The sequence below is a fragment of the Schistocerca piceifrons genome, chromosome 4 (genome assembly GCF_021461385.2).
Source record: "Schistocerca piceifrons isolate TAMUIC-IGC-003096 chromosome 4, iqSchPice1.1, whole genome shotgun sequence".
Lineage (NCBI taxonomy): Eukaryota > Metazoa > Arthropoda > Insecta > Orthoptera > Acrididae > Schistocerca > Schistocerca piceifrons.
Window position 1 is genome coordinate 348,412,052 of NC_060141.1, and position 16,471 is coordinate 348,428,522.

Sequence of the window (16,471 nt, forward strand, 5' to 3'; positions counted from 1 at the left end):
AAGTAAAAAAAAGTTAGTGGCTCGCGGAACTTGAGATCTAACATGTAACCAAAACAATGACCTATGGAACAATTACAGTCTACATGCACTAACATAAAAAACTAAATTATTATTTTTGTTCTTTCTACTCAATGGAAAGTTCCCCATCACGATCAAACACAAGAGTTTCCGGTCATTAATGATGAAGCGGAGGTTGTTTATGAACAACAGAAACAGGCTTTTTATAAGTTCGACAAAGTATTAAAGCGATGTTTGATTTTTTGCGGTTTTTTTAATTTTATTTTTTTTTGAGAAAATGGCGTTTTATAGCGTTACATGATAAAAACTCTATTGTTTTCGTATTTTTGCTAAAGCATCCTTCTGTTTCATTTTATAAATCAACAATTTCCATATAAAACCACAATTAAACAATGACATTTCATTTTTACTGTGAATGCCGTTTTTTTAAGTAACAGACAGAGGATTAATATGAAGATGAAACTTGTTCCCTGTATTACGCAGTCCTTCATACGCTGAGGTGACAACAGTCATGGGATGGCGATAGACACATATACAGATGGCGTTAGTATCGCGCACACAAGGGATAAAAGGTCAGTGCGTTGCCGGAACTGTCAGTAGAACTCATGCGATTCGCGTGGAAGGGTTTCCTACGAGGTTACTGTTGCACGACGGGAACTGACACATCGAACTCGGAATGATAGTTAGAGATAGACAGATGAGACACTCCATTTCGGAAATGATTAGGAATGAAATACCCCAGATCCATACATCAAGAGTGTGGCGAGAATACCAAGCATTACCTCTCACCACGGACAACGCAGTGGCCGACGGCCTCCACTTAACAACTGAGAGCAGCGGCGTTTATGTAGAGTTTCCAGAGTTAACAGACAAGCAACACTGCGTGAAACAACCAGAGAAATCAATGTAAGATGTACGACGAACGTATTCATTAGGACAGTGGGGCGAAATTTGGCGTTCATGCGCTATGGCAGAAGACGACTGACGCGAGTGCCTTTGCTAACAGCACGGCATCACCTGCAGCGCGTCTCCTGGGCTCGTGACCACATCGGTTGGACCCTAGACGACTGGAAACGGTGGCCTGGTCTGATGAGTTTGAATTTCATTTGGTAAGAGCTGTGGTATGGTTCGAGTGCAGTGCAGAGCTCACGAAGCCACGGATCCAAGTTCTAATCAAGGCACTGTGAAAGCTGATGGTGGCTCTGTAATGGTATAAAACGTGTTTACATGGAATGAACTGAGTCCTCAGGTCCAACTCTACCGATCATTGACGGGAAATGGATACGTTCGGTTAGCTGGAGACCATTTACAGGGGATTCATGGACGTCATCTTACAAACAAGGATGTCATGTTACTGGGCTAAAATTTATCGCGCCTGGTTTGAAGAACATTTTGGACAATTCGAGTGAATAATTTGGGCACCCAGATCGCCCGACGTGAACCCTATGGAACATTCATGGGACATAATGGAGAGGTAGGTTCGTGCACAAAATCCTGCATCGCCGACACTCTTCCAGTTATGGACGACACGGTATTAGATGGTATCCTATGACTTTTGACACTTCAGTGTATTATTATTGTTGTTTCTTGTACTCAATAGAACGTTCTTCATGATGATTAAACGCAGGAGTTCCCTGTCATTATTGAAATGTGCGAAGGCTGAACATGCATAACAGAAACATGTTATCTATAAGATCCACGAAGTACTGATGTGATGTTTGATGCATTCTTGTTTTGCTTTTTTTTATTTTACTTTTTTTTCAAGAAACTGCGTTTTTAGAGCTATAAGATAAACCAGTACTGTTTGTATTTTTATTAAAACATCCCTTTGCATCACGTTACAAATCAACAATTTTCGAATAAAAACTTAGTTAAACAATGACGACTTCAATTTGCTATAAATAATGTTTATTTTTAAGTAACAGACAGGAGGTTTCCAGGCGGTACACCGCTTCCCGTTTCTGGAGAATATAGTAAGACGCTGATCGCATACGCAAACAAAGCGACAGAAGTGAGGTGACACGCCCCAACACACCTAATGTACACGTAACGCGACTACAATCTTAACTGACCGAAGCTACTAGTAAAACTACCATAGTCTATGCTTACTTACGTTAGTCTACGGTATCCTGCGGTAGGATTATAACTCTAAACAGGACACATCTTCGAGAAGCAAGCAATGAATCAGTTGCCGGGGCCGGTGGCCCTCCGTCGACTGGTGGCGTGGTTTATAGGCCTGTGCTGGCGGCCGAGGCTGGAGACTGCGTGTCCACAGAGATGGACTGTCAGTGACGAGAAGAGCTGGAGAGACACCAAGGGAGGCAGTCTGTCGGAAGCCAAGTTCAAGAGCCTCACAGAGATGGCGTCTGCATCGACACAGGGCGGACATGGTTATCACGGGCGTGCACTGTTGAGTGGGACAACAACGTGCTGGGGTGGGGTACTCTTGTCTCCGGTGGCGCACACGACGTTGCAGGAAGGCGAGGAACGGCTTCAGCAGTTTGCAAGGAACACAGTTAGAGTGCTTTTGAGTTAATGTTGGTGTCCTGGTGATCTTCTGTTCAAGTTGAATCAAGTGTTATATACTAATGTGTATTAAGTGAAGGCAGTTGTAGCTCACTTCGGGCAGGAGTTGTAAGCATTTACCTATATCTTGTTGTGGCTATTCTATTAAATACAGGGGCAGAATTAGCTATTGAAATACTTGTTGCAAGGATATTACTTTACGGGGCTAGTAGTTCTTCACTTTCACGCCAGACAGAATTGATACTCAACCGCCGGCTGAGGTGGCCGAGCGGTTCTAGGCGCTACAGTCTGGAATAGAGTGACCGCTACGGTCGCAGGTTCGAATCCTGCCTCGGGCATGGATGTGTGTGTTGTCCTTAGGTTAGTTAGGTTTAAGTAGTTCTAAGTTCTAGGGGACTGATGACCTCAGAAGTTAAGTCCCATAGTGCTCAGAGCCATTTGAACCATTTGACACCCAACCCGTTGGCTTTTAACATCAATGGCGTAATGGTCAATCTTCACCGCACGCAGGATACTTATGTACCAAGACACAACTTAGGAGTTAGCAGAGCTTTCCTGATCATATCACTTGGAACGACAATGTAGGAACAGCAACAACTGTATATCTAAAACACGAGAATGTCCTGGCAGACTTCTTTCTGTAGATCAAGCCTAATGTTGACCTGCGGAAAAATGATCCTTTTTCGGATAACGATTGGTTCATTAACAATATTTGATATCCCCGTTTCCAAAGTCTTGTGTTGGAGTCAGTCTGTCCTTATCCAGTGAATCTCTACAGTTCGTCTAATCCATTTGCACAAAAGATGTGAATCTTTGGTGAAGTAGAAAGATGACCCCTATTAGATTCACGAAAATTATCCAGTCGTGCTTCTAATATTTTAGTAATTCTGCCATTCCACTAGTATTATTCTATTCTTCTCTTAAATATTCAACGTTATGGTCTGAGGCAGTTCTTACTTAACCAGTTTTCCTCTCGTGTTAGCATAAGCCCCTTACACAAACTGGTGACGTAGGAGCTGATCAATTTTGGCTCTATAGAAATGATACAGTTGTGATTCCGGTATTTTAGTAATTCTGTCACTCTTGTAATGCCATTAGCCTATATTCTTATATCAAATGCTCCATGTGATTCTCTGGATTTACTAAACAATGATTTCCGTTGTGGCTGGAGGTGTCGAAAAATAGATGACAACCATTTGAATTATCAGAGGCTACCACTAATTGACTGAGAGTATCTTGAAAATTATAACGGTAGCTGAAATGTTTTCTTAAGACAAAAGAGTAAAAATATCTGATCCCACTTGCACAAATATGTTGGTAATGCTGTGGCGTGTATATTTTTCTTGCTGAATCGCTGCTAATAACTGCAGCTGCTTTTCAGTGTCCCAAATTACTGAGTTCATTGCCTAAGACGTTGATTGACAGATGACTGATAGGTGTCAGATCAGGAGTCTACAATTCTCATCCAGCTTGCTCTTGCAACTTTCAACGAGCCTTACAGTCTTCCTAGGTGTATTCATTTCCTTCATCTCAAAGCAGGCAGTCACAGGAAAGTGCAACAGAGACTTCCTCGAAGTGCGGTATCGGTAGTATCGCAAACGGAATGATTGGAAATATGCAAAATGTTTCAAAATATTTGTGTAAAATTTAAGTACCCATTTCACCGTTCCTATCTGTATTACCGGAGAGCGAAATCTGATCGCGTACGAACTAGAAACACTTCCAAAATCAAGATTTCAACAGAAATTCGTAACAAACATTCTGAAATTATACTCGGAACCACGAGTATACTTTACGAGGAGCGCAAGCTGTATCCACTTCTACATCTGCATCTACACGACTACCCTGTATACCAAACTTAAGTGCATGGCAGAAGGTTTAACGAACCACCTTCACACTAATTCTCTATTATTCCCCTATCGAACAACGCGTGGAAAAAATAAACACCTATATCTTTCCGTGTGAGCTCTCATTTCCTTTATTTTATAATGATGTTCACTTCTCCTTATGTAAGTCGATGTCAATAACAGATTTTCAAATTCCGAGAAGAAAACTGGTGATTGAAATTCTGTGAGAAGATCAAGCTGCAACAAAAAACGCCTTTGTTTTACTGATTTCGACACCAAATCCTGTATCATATCTGTGATATTCTCCCCCTATTTCCCGATAAAGCAAAATGTGCTGCCATTCTTTGGACTTTTTCGAGTTATCCGTTAATTCTAGCTGGTAAGGGTTCCACACCTCGCAGCAGTACTCCAAAAGGACGACGAGCGCTGTGTAGGCAGTCTCTTTAGTAGATCTGTTTCATCTTCTAAGTGTTCCATGAATGAAACGCAGTGTTTGGTTTGTCATAGAAGCAACAGATCAGACGTCACTCAAGGCCGGAACTGAATCTGACTATGCAGTTATCTGTACGCGAGTAGCTGCACTAGGTGAACGTAAATTATTTATGATTGTTTATACTGCTCACCCGATTCAGATGTAAAAGTTGTAGAATTATTTAGTTTTCGTTCAGTAGAGCTATATTAGTTGGTATCGACTTTAACCTATTGAATATAAACTAGGGCATGTATGCATCCACCGCAGGTGGTAGAGTCAGACAGTCTTGCGAAAAAGTTCTGGGCGCCACCTACGAGAAACTAGTGTGGCAACCAACGCACAGTGGAAATACGAATGTATGCTTGAAAACATTATCACTTCTAGATTACCTAGAGAACATACATAAAATTATTTAATCACAAATAACTTTTGATAATAATTTTTTGACTAATTTTCTTTTGAAACTGGTGCAGAAATCAAAACGAGTAATTGTGCCGCGATTATGTAACTGGCATATATGAACAACAGCCGTTTTCCCATCGCTCCATTTCCGAGTGGTACAATAACACAGGGTACCCTACGGGTATGGTGACTTGCGTAGTATGTATGGAGATGTAGTTAACAACGTTTTCATTTTTACATGGTTGACAACTCTACGGAATATCTGGAAATTACTTATGTTGATTGATAAGTTTTATATAGTCCAAGAATAAAATAAATTGAATGAAATTATACACACCAAACCTGTTCTCCATAAGAGTGTACGTGAGCAGTCAACTCCAGCATTATATGCTGAATTGATGCCACTTGGATCGAGTAATATTCTGAAGAGGTGTTATAAAATCGTGTCTCAACTCCATTCGCGTAACCTGAAGCTATAATCCATTTAAGAACAAGAAACTGAAGCAACAATAGTGGGTCGTAACAACATACACAACTGGCCATTAAAATTGCTACACCAAGAAGAAATGCAGATGATAAACGGGTTTTCATTGGACAAATATATTACACTAGAATTGATATATCATTACATTTTCACGCAATTTGGGTGCACAGATCATGAGGAATCAGTACCCAGAACAACCACCTCTTCCGGCCAGAGTGGCCGTGCGGTTCTAGGCGCTACAGTCTGGAACTGAGCGACCGCTACGGTGGCAGGTTCGAATCCTGCCTCGGGCATCGATGTGTGTGATGTCCTGACGTTAGTTAGGGTTAATTAGTTCTAAGTTCTAGGTGACTGATGACCTCAGAAGTTAATTCGTATAGTGCTCAGAGCCATTTGAACCAACCACCTTTGGCCGTAATAACGGCCTTGATACACCTGGGCATTGAGTCAAACAGAGCTTTAATGGCGTACAGCTGCCCATGCAGCTTCAACACGATACCACAGTTCATCAAGAGTAGTGACTGGCGTATCGTTACGAGCCACCTGCTCGGCCACCATTGACCAGACGTTTTAAATTGGTGAGAGATCTGGAGAATGTGCTGTCTAGGGCAGCAGTCGAACATTTTCTGTATCCAGAAAGGCCCGTACTGGACCTGCAACATGCGGTCGTGCATTACGCAGCTGGAATGTAGGGTTTCGCAGGGATCGATGAAGGGTAGAGCCACGGGTCGTATCACATCTGAAATGTAGCACCCACTGTTCAAAGTGCCGTCAATGCGAACAAGAGGTAACCAAGACGTTTAACCAGTGGCACCCCATACAATCACGCCGAGTGACTCGCCAGTATGGCGATGACGAATACACGCTTCCAATGTGCGTTCTCCGCGATGTCGCCCAATACGGAAGCGACCATCATGGTGCGGTCAGCGAACCTGGATTCATCCGAAAAAATGACGTTTTGCCATTCGTGCACCCAGGTTCGTCGTTGAGTACACCATCACAGGCGCTCCTGTCTGTGATGCAGCGTCAAGGGTAACCGCAGTCATGGTCTCCGAGCTGATAGTCCATGCTGCTGCAAACGTCGTGGAACTGTTAGTGCAGATGGTTGTCGTCTAGCAAACGTCCCCATCTGTTGACTCAGGGATCGAGACGTGGCTACACGATCCGTTACAGCCATGCGGATAAGATGCCTGTCATCTCGACTGCTAGTGATACGAAGGCGTTGGGATCCAGCACGGCGTTCCGTGTTACCCTCCTTAACCCACCGATTCCATATTCTGCTAACAGTCATTGGATCTCGACCAACGCCAGCAGCAATGTCGCGATACAATAAACTGCAATCGCGATAGGCTACAATCTGACCCTTATCAAAGTCGGAAACGTGATGGTACGCATTTCTCCTCCTTACACGGGGCATCACAACAACGTTTCACCGGCAACGCCGGTCAACTGCTGATTGTGTATGAGAAATCGGTTGGAAACTTTCCTCTTGTCAGCGCGTTGTAGGTGTCGCCACCGGTGCCAACCTTGTGTGAATTCTCTGTGAAGCTAATCATTTGCATATCACAACATCTTCTTCGTGTCGGTTAAATTTCGCGTCTGTAGCACGTCATCTTCATGGTGTAGCAATTTTAATGGCCAGTAGTGTAAGTAATACCTAGATATCACTCGATCAAAACTACAGTGGGGTAGTTTTGGTACTCTACATAAATGACGTAGTAAATGGTAGGATTACCGGTAATCCTGGTAGCACTGATAGGGAATAAACATAAATGAATTTGAGAGAAACTGTGTAACCTCTTTTTTTCGCGACTGTTTAGTTGTTTGTTTCGCACATAATGAGAACCATACATTACTCAGTGTTCATCTTCATCTACATTATTACGCTGCTATTTACAGTAAAGAGCCTGGCAGAGGGTTCAATGAACCACCTTCAAGCTGTCTCTCTATCGATCCACTCTCGAACGGAGCGCGGGAAAAACGAGCTCTTAAATTTTTCTGTGAAAGCCCTGATTTCTCTTATTTCTTCGTGATGATCATTTCTTCCTATGTAGGTGGGTTCCAGCTGAATGTTTTCGCAATCGGAGGAGAAAACTGGTGATTGAAATTTTATGAGAAGATCCCGTCGCAATGAAAATCGCCTTTGTTTTAATGATTGCCACTCCAATTCACGTTTCATGTCTGGCACTATCTCCCCTACTTCGCGATAATACAAAACGAGTTGCTCTTCTTTGTACTTTTTCGATGTCATCCGTCAGTCCCATCTGGTGCGGATCCCACATCATATAGCAATTCTCCAGATTAGGGCGGACAATCATTGTGTAAGTAGTCTCTTTAGTAAACCCGTTGTACCTTCTAAGAGTTCTGCCAATGAATCGCGTTTGCTCTACGCAAAACATTATCTATGTCACTGTTCCAATTTAGGGTATTTGTAATTGTAATCCCTAAGTATTTAGTTGAATTTACAGCCTTCACATTTGTGTGACATATCGCGTAATTGAAAATTAGCAGTATTCTTTTAGTACTCATACGAAGAACTTTTCTTTATTCAAGGTCAATTGCCACTTTTCGCACCATACATATATCTCATATTTTTGGTCATCTTATGACTTTACATTACGGTAAATGACAGCATAATCTGCATAAAATCTAAGACGGCTACCGAGATTGTCTCCTATGTCGTTAATATAGATCAGGAACTATAGAGGGCCCACAACACTTCCTTGGGAAACGTCGGATATTATTTCCGTTTTACTCGATGACTTTCCTTCTAGTCTACTAGTCCATGGTGTATTGCATATCCTTACAGAATATAAATTGCATTTTGAGAGCAATAAAAATTCGTTGATAGGGTAGCGCCTCCGCTTTTATGTAATCAAAGCACGATGGAAATACAGTTGAAAGTCATTAGTTTCCATCAGTTTTAATGAGCGAAAGAGAATACGAAAGTGAATCTTAATCTGCAGGTAGCTTAACTGTTCATGTTGGTGACAAAATTCAAATACCAGAATGTATAGACAAATCGAACTGAAAGAATCTTAATAAAACCATGCCCATTCTGAAACTTACTGTAATCACAAAGACAACGAACTTTGAATAAAGAAAACTGATTACTTTGAAAATATAGTTTGTCCCTGTGAAATTTAATTAAATATTTTAAACAAAGAATTTGACGTCTACACAATTTGTCTTACTTGGGTGCAAACTGTTATCGTATCTATAACGAGTCTCGATAAAAGAGCTGCAAAAATCTGACTACAAAGAAACGCAGAGTTGCAGTGTTACTGTAAGAACTTTGCTATCATTCTTGGTTCATAATTTTTTGATAACGGTGTTTCAATAATTGAAAATTAATTGATGCTTGGGATGTGGGCAATGGCTGTGATTTAAATGAACTCAATTCCAGTTTCATTTCCTTAGACTTGGTAGCATTTAATGAAACTACCTAATAGTAACACAAGAATTTAAAAAAATGAACTTAAACAAATTAAATTTTACCAGCATAATCTCTCCTTATACAGAATTCCAAAATCTAATTCTTAAATCAATTTGTCACTTAATGACTCGACAAATCTTGACAGAAAAATGAAAACCAAAAATATTCCTGGTCTGGGCATCAGATGAACAGAGAACGGTGGATTATCAAACCGCTGTCGCAAATAAGACAGACTTAATCGTTATCTGTAGTCCATGCTGTACATATAGTATTGCGCTAATGTAAAAATCAATTCTTTTTCTCTCTGGAATAAGTCTTCTACTGATTCGTAACGTAATTCCAAAAATCTCTATTGTTTGTCCCTCGCTACTGCTCAACCAAAACTCAACTGTTCACATCTAAAACCAAAGCTCAATTGACTGTCTCCTCTGCTCCAGGTAAATCTGGCGCCCATCTTCGCAGAGCAAAGATCACTTCTGACTTATCTCTGTACGGTTAAGCACGCACATGTCTAAGCAAATCAAACCTTACATGAAATATTCTTATGAAAATTAACGCACACATCTTTCAGTATCCCTCGGCATCTCCATACAGAATTTTGCAGAATGAGATTTATGGTTAACAAAGCGTAGACTGCAATTTTGCTAATGAAGTTAAAACACGAATGACATAATTAGAAATGAAGAACTTATAATCACTAATAGTATAAAAAGATAACAGTATTCATGATTTACAAATTGTTTTCAGTTGTCGTGCAGAGGCGATAATACTCTTTGAGAGACTGTGTTAAATCATTATGCACAGGCGCATAAACAGACCAAAGCAGTCCACAGCCATCAGCGTGATCAAAGCATCAGCAAGGAAACAAATGTGGTAAAGTCACTCTTTTTTACAGCGCTGCAAAATCTATGTTGTCATCTTTGAATTACAAGAAGACATCAAAAATCGTCGTTCAATTCAGTGTACGCACTACACTACCACACAAAACTCGTCGAAAAGAGTCTTGAAGTAAATATGTTTTGTCGACGACTCAGTGCAATAACATTTACATCATTGTACCGGTTTATTTGTGAGGAGGCTTATAGCAGACTAAGAGGATGCTGTAAGGTACATAAATATTCCACTGACAACTCACAGCCAAAGCCTCTCACAACAGTATTGTAAAGTACCGTAGTAATGCGGAAAAGTAGCCTTTTTTCGCCAAATGTCTGTGAAACAATTCCGTAAATCCAGTTGAAGTGAGCTAACATATTGTTGTTGTAAAAATACGCCCATAAATTGCATTAAGTGTCGTATGGTGCGGGAGAGTGTGCCTAAATATGCCCATGAATGTTATGGCTCAGAATAAGACGTAAAAAGCTAATACTGTTACAAATGTGTAAATACAGAAGGTAGAATAAAAACTGAAATGTGTTGGTATTACCATATAGCAATACAAACAAATATCTAAAGCAAGTTTCCATAAGAGGAAATTTTGTTGTTGGCATTCAAGATCAGTCCACAATGTGCAGTGTAAATTCACAGATCACCATATTAACAACCATATGAACATATGCACGAAATTCTTTACATCAAAGTTACGCAATATTGTAGGTACGAAAATAGGAAAACACATTATATTCATGGAAGACATTAACTGAAAATAAAAATCATAGCGTTTTTGTACAAATATCTATCAAAATACCGTTACAAAAGTAGATGCTTCTTTATGGTTAATTAATATACTGTGTACAGTAATCACAAAACATAATACTATTTCCTACAAAATTTCTAGCTTGAGCGACTATTCAGAAGGAAAGTGAATGAAGGAAGGGAATAAAAGTTTGTGTACAAAATTATTGTTGCACTTGTCAAAAGAAATTAATTAATTAAAACATTGGTAGTCAGTCCACCACAAAATGTGGGCGCAGATGCTTATTCTATGCACGTGCTAACTAATCGTCATCTAAAAAAATGCTTAGCATACCCAAGTGCAAGAAGGACAAAGTGGTACCAAAAATTCCTTACAGCTATACACAAATAAGATAAAGAATAGGATAATTCATTCTAGAAGATAAAGAATAGTTGTGTTAAATGATTGGTAAACGTATATAAATTTGAGCTGAAAAACTAAAAAGTATCATTAATATGGTAAATGACAAAGAAAGAAGAGTTGTTAGATAAAGCAAAACCAAACCGTTGTCAAACCAAGCACAAAAACAGAAGTGTCATTTCACATAAATATCACTAACCATTCAGGAAAGTGGTTATAGGACAAAAGTTCTCGTCACAATGTGTCAAGTAAAGCAGCCAATTTCTCAACGTATGTCGTCTCCATTTATAACAAATCCCCCACTCTACACAGAAATCATTAAATCATAACAACTCAATGTGTGCGCTACAAGCAAATCATCACATAATCTCTAACAGTCGCTTACCTCATTGCTTATCTGCTAAAACCTGAAATACTTAATCTGGAAGTACACAAAATCATCAACTTCATCATCTCAAATTCATACGTGCTAACACAACATAGAATATTAATCAAAAAAAGCTCATATAACGTTCCCACTTATAGCTGTTACCCGGCATTCTTATGTTCAGTGCTCTTAAAGCCAACCTAAATTTCTCTACCTGTCCCACAGTTGCGTTCTGTGCAACGACTGCCGATACCATCCAGTTGATAGATAATTCAGTAGGTCAGCTTCTAAGAAAAATTCCATTTGTTTACGCAGTATCCGATGTTACAATCCAACACGAAAGGTTTTGTGCCATTACGCATTTCTACTCGTCTAAATGTTACTGCTTCCTGTTTTGGAATGTAGTTTTGCCTGCTTCTTTGTGTGACACATACTGCTAGAAAGTTTCATTATTAGTGACATTGTAATCTTTATCTGTAATAGTAAAGTACATTGTTTTAACAGAAATACAAAAGTGAAAGAAATACAACGAAATGGTTAACCTCTTCTACCTTATGTAAGAAAATTTAAGTACGTCTGCAGATACGTAGGATGAACTGGCAATGACTTCTACATATTTGCAATAATCCACTCGTCAATAAGAAAATCACATGTATCACAACATGACTATGCAAAGAAATGTGTTCTAACTAGCAAAAAAATGCCCAAGTAGTTATTCTAGAAATTATTTTACATTGGAAATGTGGTTCATACCACGCGATTTCTTTGTGCGCAGTGTTTAGGCATCAGTCGTATTCGCATGAGATGTTCGACGAATATGGAATGGTCCATTGTAGATTAAAAGGAAGTTTTTAAACTTGTTGTTTGATTTGTACGATAACTGGTGTGAAGGAACTAACACATTTTGACCTACCGTGAAGTCTTTACTGTTAGATCTTCCCATCTCCATTTGTTTTCCCTTCTCAGCTGTCAGTTTTATGTTTTTAAGGGCTGTTTAATGACTTGATGATATCTTAAGCATTGTGACCTTGGAAATGGCATAGTTTCTCTCATTTTGTCAGTTTACTTTTCACTACCAAATGTAGAGAGAGTAAAGCCGGATCTTTAGATAAAGAGTTTATGGTGTCCTGAAAGATTTTAATATACCTATCCCGTTCTGTGTCCTTTTTGTGACACCGTAGTCTACATAATTTTCCCATTTCTTTCATGGTTTCAGAGGGACAGGAAGAAGTGTGGTGCTGGGAAATGAAAATTGTTGTAATTTTCTATTTTTCAATGTACGTATCCAAAGAGCAGAACGAAACTGGGGACCCTTGTCAGAAATAACTTCGTCGACATGTCCAACTTCTTTTAAAAAATCATTGGTAAATGCTGCAGAAACAGTTCTCGAGTCGCTTTCTGAACTGATGTAAAAGAGACAAATTTTGATGTGAGCTCTACTGGCAATATATACAAGAAACCTTTTCTGTTCATTATAAGATGTCCAACAGGTCCACGAATGATAATTGACGTAGTTAAACTGGAATGATGGGAAACAGCTGAGCAAAATGCGCATTGGTGGATGTTTCAGCTTTTTGACACAATTTACATTTGTTCAGAACACGTCAGATGCGTTATTCCAGGTTGAGAAAATAAGAGGTCTGACGAAGTACGTAAAAACATTATTTTTTTTACTCCACAGCGTGCATAGCTAAGACAAATATACCAAAGTAAGTTTTTGACCAAATCATGTGGAGGGCAAACAAGCCACGTATCGCTGTGAGTTTTTAAACGTTTGAAGAGAATTCTGTTGCTAACCAAATAACAGTGTCTAACTGTCGAGCTGTTTGTGTTTCGCCACAGCTGCTTGATATTTTTCCATATGGGATCTTTATCTTACTCTTTCGTAATGACCTGTAAAGTAGAAGAAAGATAATTTTCGAAAGAAACTTGTGGTATGTACAGAACACTGAAACTAGCCTGACAGGATCCTGTGGATGAACCAAATTGTGAGGCACCAAGAGATTGTGAAATGACGTCAGGAACAGTATTGTCTTTTCCAGGAATCTGTGTAACGGTGAAACAAAATTCCTGTAAATATAATACCCATCTCTCCAAAAGATCATGAAACAGTTTATCGGTCGTAATAAATTCTAATGCACGCTGGTCAGAGTATACTTTTGTAAGTTTGACAAATAAAAAATATCGAAATTTTGTAAAGGCTCAAACGACAGCTAATGCCTCATCTTCTGTGATTGAATAATTTTCTTCAGACGCAGAAAGAATACGGCTGGCAAATTCCATACTCATAATAATAGTAACACAATTTTCCTTTACCTCCTGAAACACCTTGACGCCAAAAGCTGTCTTGGAGCTGTCAGTCACGATCCCAAAATCATGCGAAAGCTCAGGGTGAGAAAGTAAAGGTGCATTTAATTAAGCATTTTTAAGTTTATCAAATTCATTTTGGGATTTTCCGTCCCAAAATCAATAGACTTTTTACCATTTGACTCACATAAATGGAGCGTCCAGAGCATTGTAGTGAATGAAATATCAAAAAAAATTTACGAGGCCCAGAAAACTTCTAGCTTAGCGGTTAATAGTCGAAACAGCAAAATCACGATTGGTCTGAAGTTTGTCTGTATGGGGTTTAATACTAGAATCTGAAATGATATGACCTAAAAGTTAAATACAAAACTTTCCAAAGTCAGATTCGGTAAATTGACCATAATTATACGATTGGAAAATGTTTACAATAGTCATTTCAAGAAGCTGTTATGCTGGTACAATATTTACTCAACAACAAGTATGTCATCAAGAAATGATTCTGTCCTTTACATGTATTGGAGGAATGGAGTTCAAACCTCTAATGAGAGCTGCCGATGAAATATTAAGATGGAAAGGTAGTCGCAAAATTGACAACAAATTCTGATGCATAAGAGGCTGTATATTTACTTCAATTGGTGTGTAATTCGATCCGCCAGAATCCTGATTTTAAATCTGTTGTGGAAAACGCAGTGACTCCATGAAAGTAATGTAGCAACTCACCTGATGTCTGCAGTCCTTTTGTTTCTATTTTCATGATATCATTAATTACTTTCGTTTCTATAGCAAGTCCGAGAGTAACAACCTTTTTTGGAACAACGTGTAACAGACTGTTATGAGGGCTACCAGCAGTTTCAGTTATGCGTTTTTGGAGTATAGATTTAATTTCCTATTTTGCTTTGTCGCTACAAATGAATGGAACGTTGTAACATTTAGAAACAGAAGAATCGTGCGTTTTTCTCAACTGAAATTAGTAAACGAATCGGTGCACAGTTTCGCGAAAGTTGTCAAAAACCTGCGCATCAATCTGTAGGACTACCTGAAATTGTTTCCTATCCCTGTCTGTTGCAGCTTCACACCTCCACATTTTTGCTTGTATTGTCCGAAAAAATCTACATTTGATTCTGCATTTTCATTAATAGTAAAAAATCCTATGTCAGTGAATAATTACGTGTACCAATTGACGTTTTTGTTTGATGTGAAAAACTGTAGCCTGTTAATATCCTGTTCCTCAATTGAAAAACTCTTCTCAAAATGCGATGTAACAAGCGTATCGTTGTTTTGTAGCAAAATACATGACTCCTCAAAATCCATTACCGCTTTTTATCTGTTTAAGTAAGCCATGCCAAGTTGTTAGTTCTGGAACGATCCAGAAGTCTGCAGAGAAAGTGTTACCTTTTACAGTAAACTGCAAATGTGTTTGTGATTTTACATCGACACCTTTGTCTGAAATAGCTTTTCTAACTTTTGTTGCATCTAATAGTAAAGTATAGCAAGTTTCGTCTGAACTATTCATTCATTTATTGAACGCAACATTAATAATTACTGAAACTGGAGAGCGTGAGTCTAAGTAAGTTTAAAGTATATGTGCCCATCTGTAAGCTGATGACTGTATGATGAACTTAGTTTTGAGGTGTCTCTTTTATCTGAACAATGTATCTCTAATATCTTCAAAACAAATGATACTTTCAATGATGTCTATGGGTTTGGTAAAACATCGTGTTGTCTTTGTGTGTGAATTTTCTGTGGTCTTCTCCTATAGTCACTGCTGTTCGTCATCGTACCGTTGCTGTGAAATAGGCTGCGGAACTTCAACTAGTTGTACAGATCGCCTCCATTCTGCATTATCAGAATTAACTTGTCCTGGGTGAAAACAGCTGTCCGATTCATTGAAAACACAATTTTGCTCTTGTCTGTAATTTTCATTTCTCCTATTTCCATGGTCCTCATTTGCTTGGAGATCTTGGTTTTGTTGTCTATTGTTATGATAGTTGTGATTATGTGGTTGCTGCCTATGCATATCCAAATTGTTATTACTTTGTACGTAATCGCTAGCAAATTTGCTATGCTGTGGTGGAGGAGTGTTCGTGTTTCCCCTTGAATTATGAAACTGCTGATTGTTGTGTTAAAAATTCGGATTTTGTTGCTGGTCGTATCGTAGTGGTCCATTGAAATTGTTATGTCCCTAATATTGTTTCCGGTGCCATTGGTTGCTCCTGCATCTTCTGTCTCTGTTGCCACTAAATAATCTGAAATGTCCACTATTCCTGTTGTCATTGCAACTGCGATTGTTCTGATAAAAGTTTATGTTTTTGTAAATACAGTCTGATTTTTGAATCTCAAGCAATTTTAAAACGTCACGGAATGCATCGATGATTTCTTCCTGACGTCCGGTCAGCAAAGAAACGCATAAAGATCTTGTAAGTTTCAAAATACAAATCTGTATAAAGGCAAATTGGCGGAACGGTTCTGTTAAATGTTTGTTCTGTTGTATCATGTGCTAGAAGAACTGCATTAAGGTTGCATATTGACAAAGTCTCTGTCCACTATTCCTGTTGTCATTGCAACTGCGGTTGTTCTGAT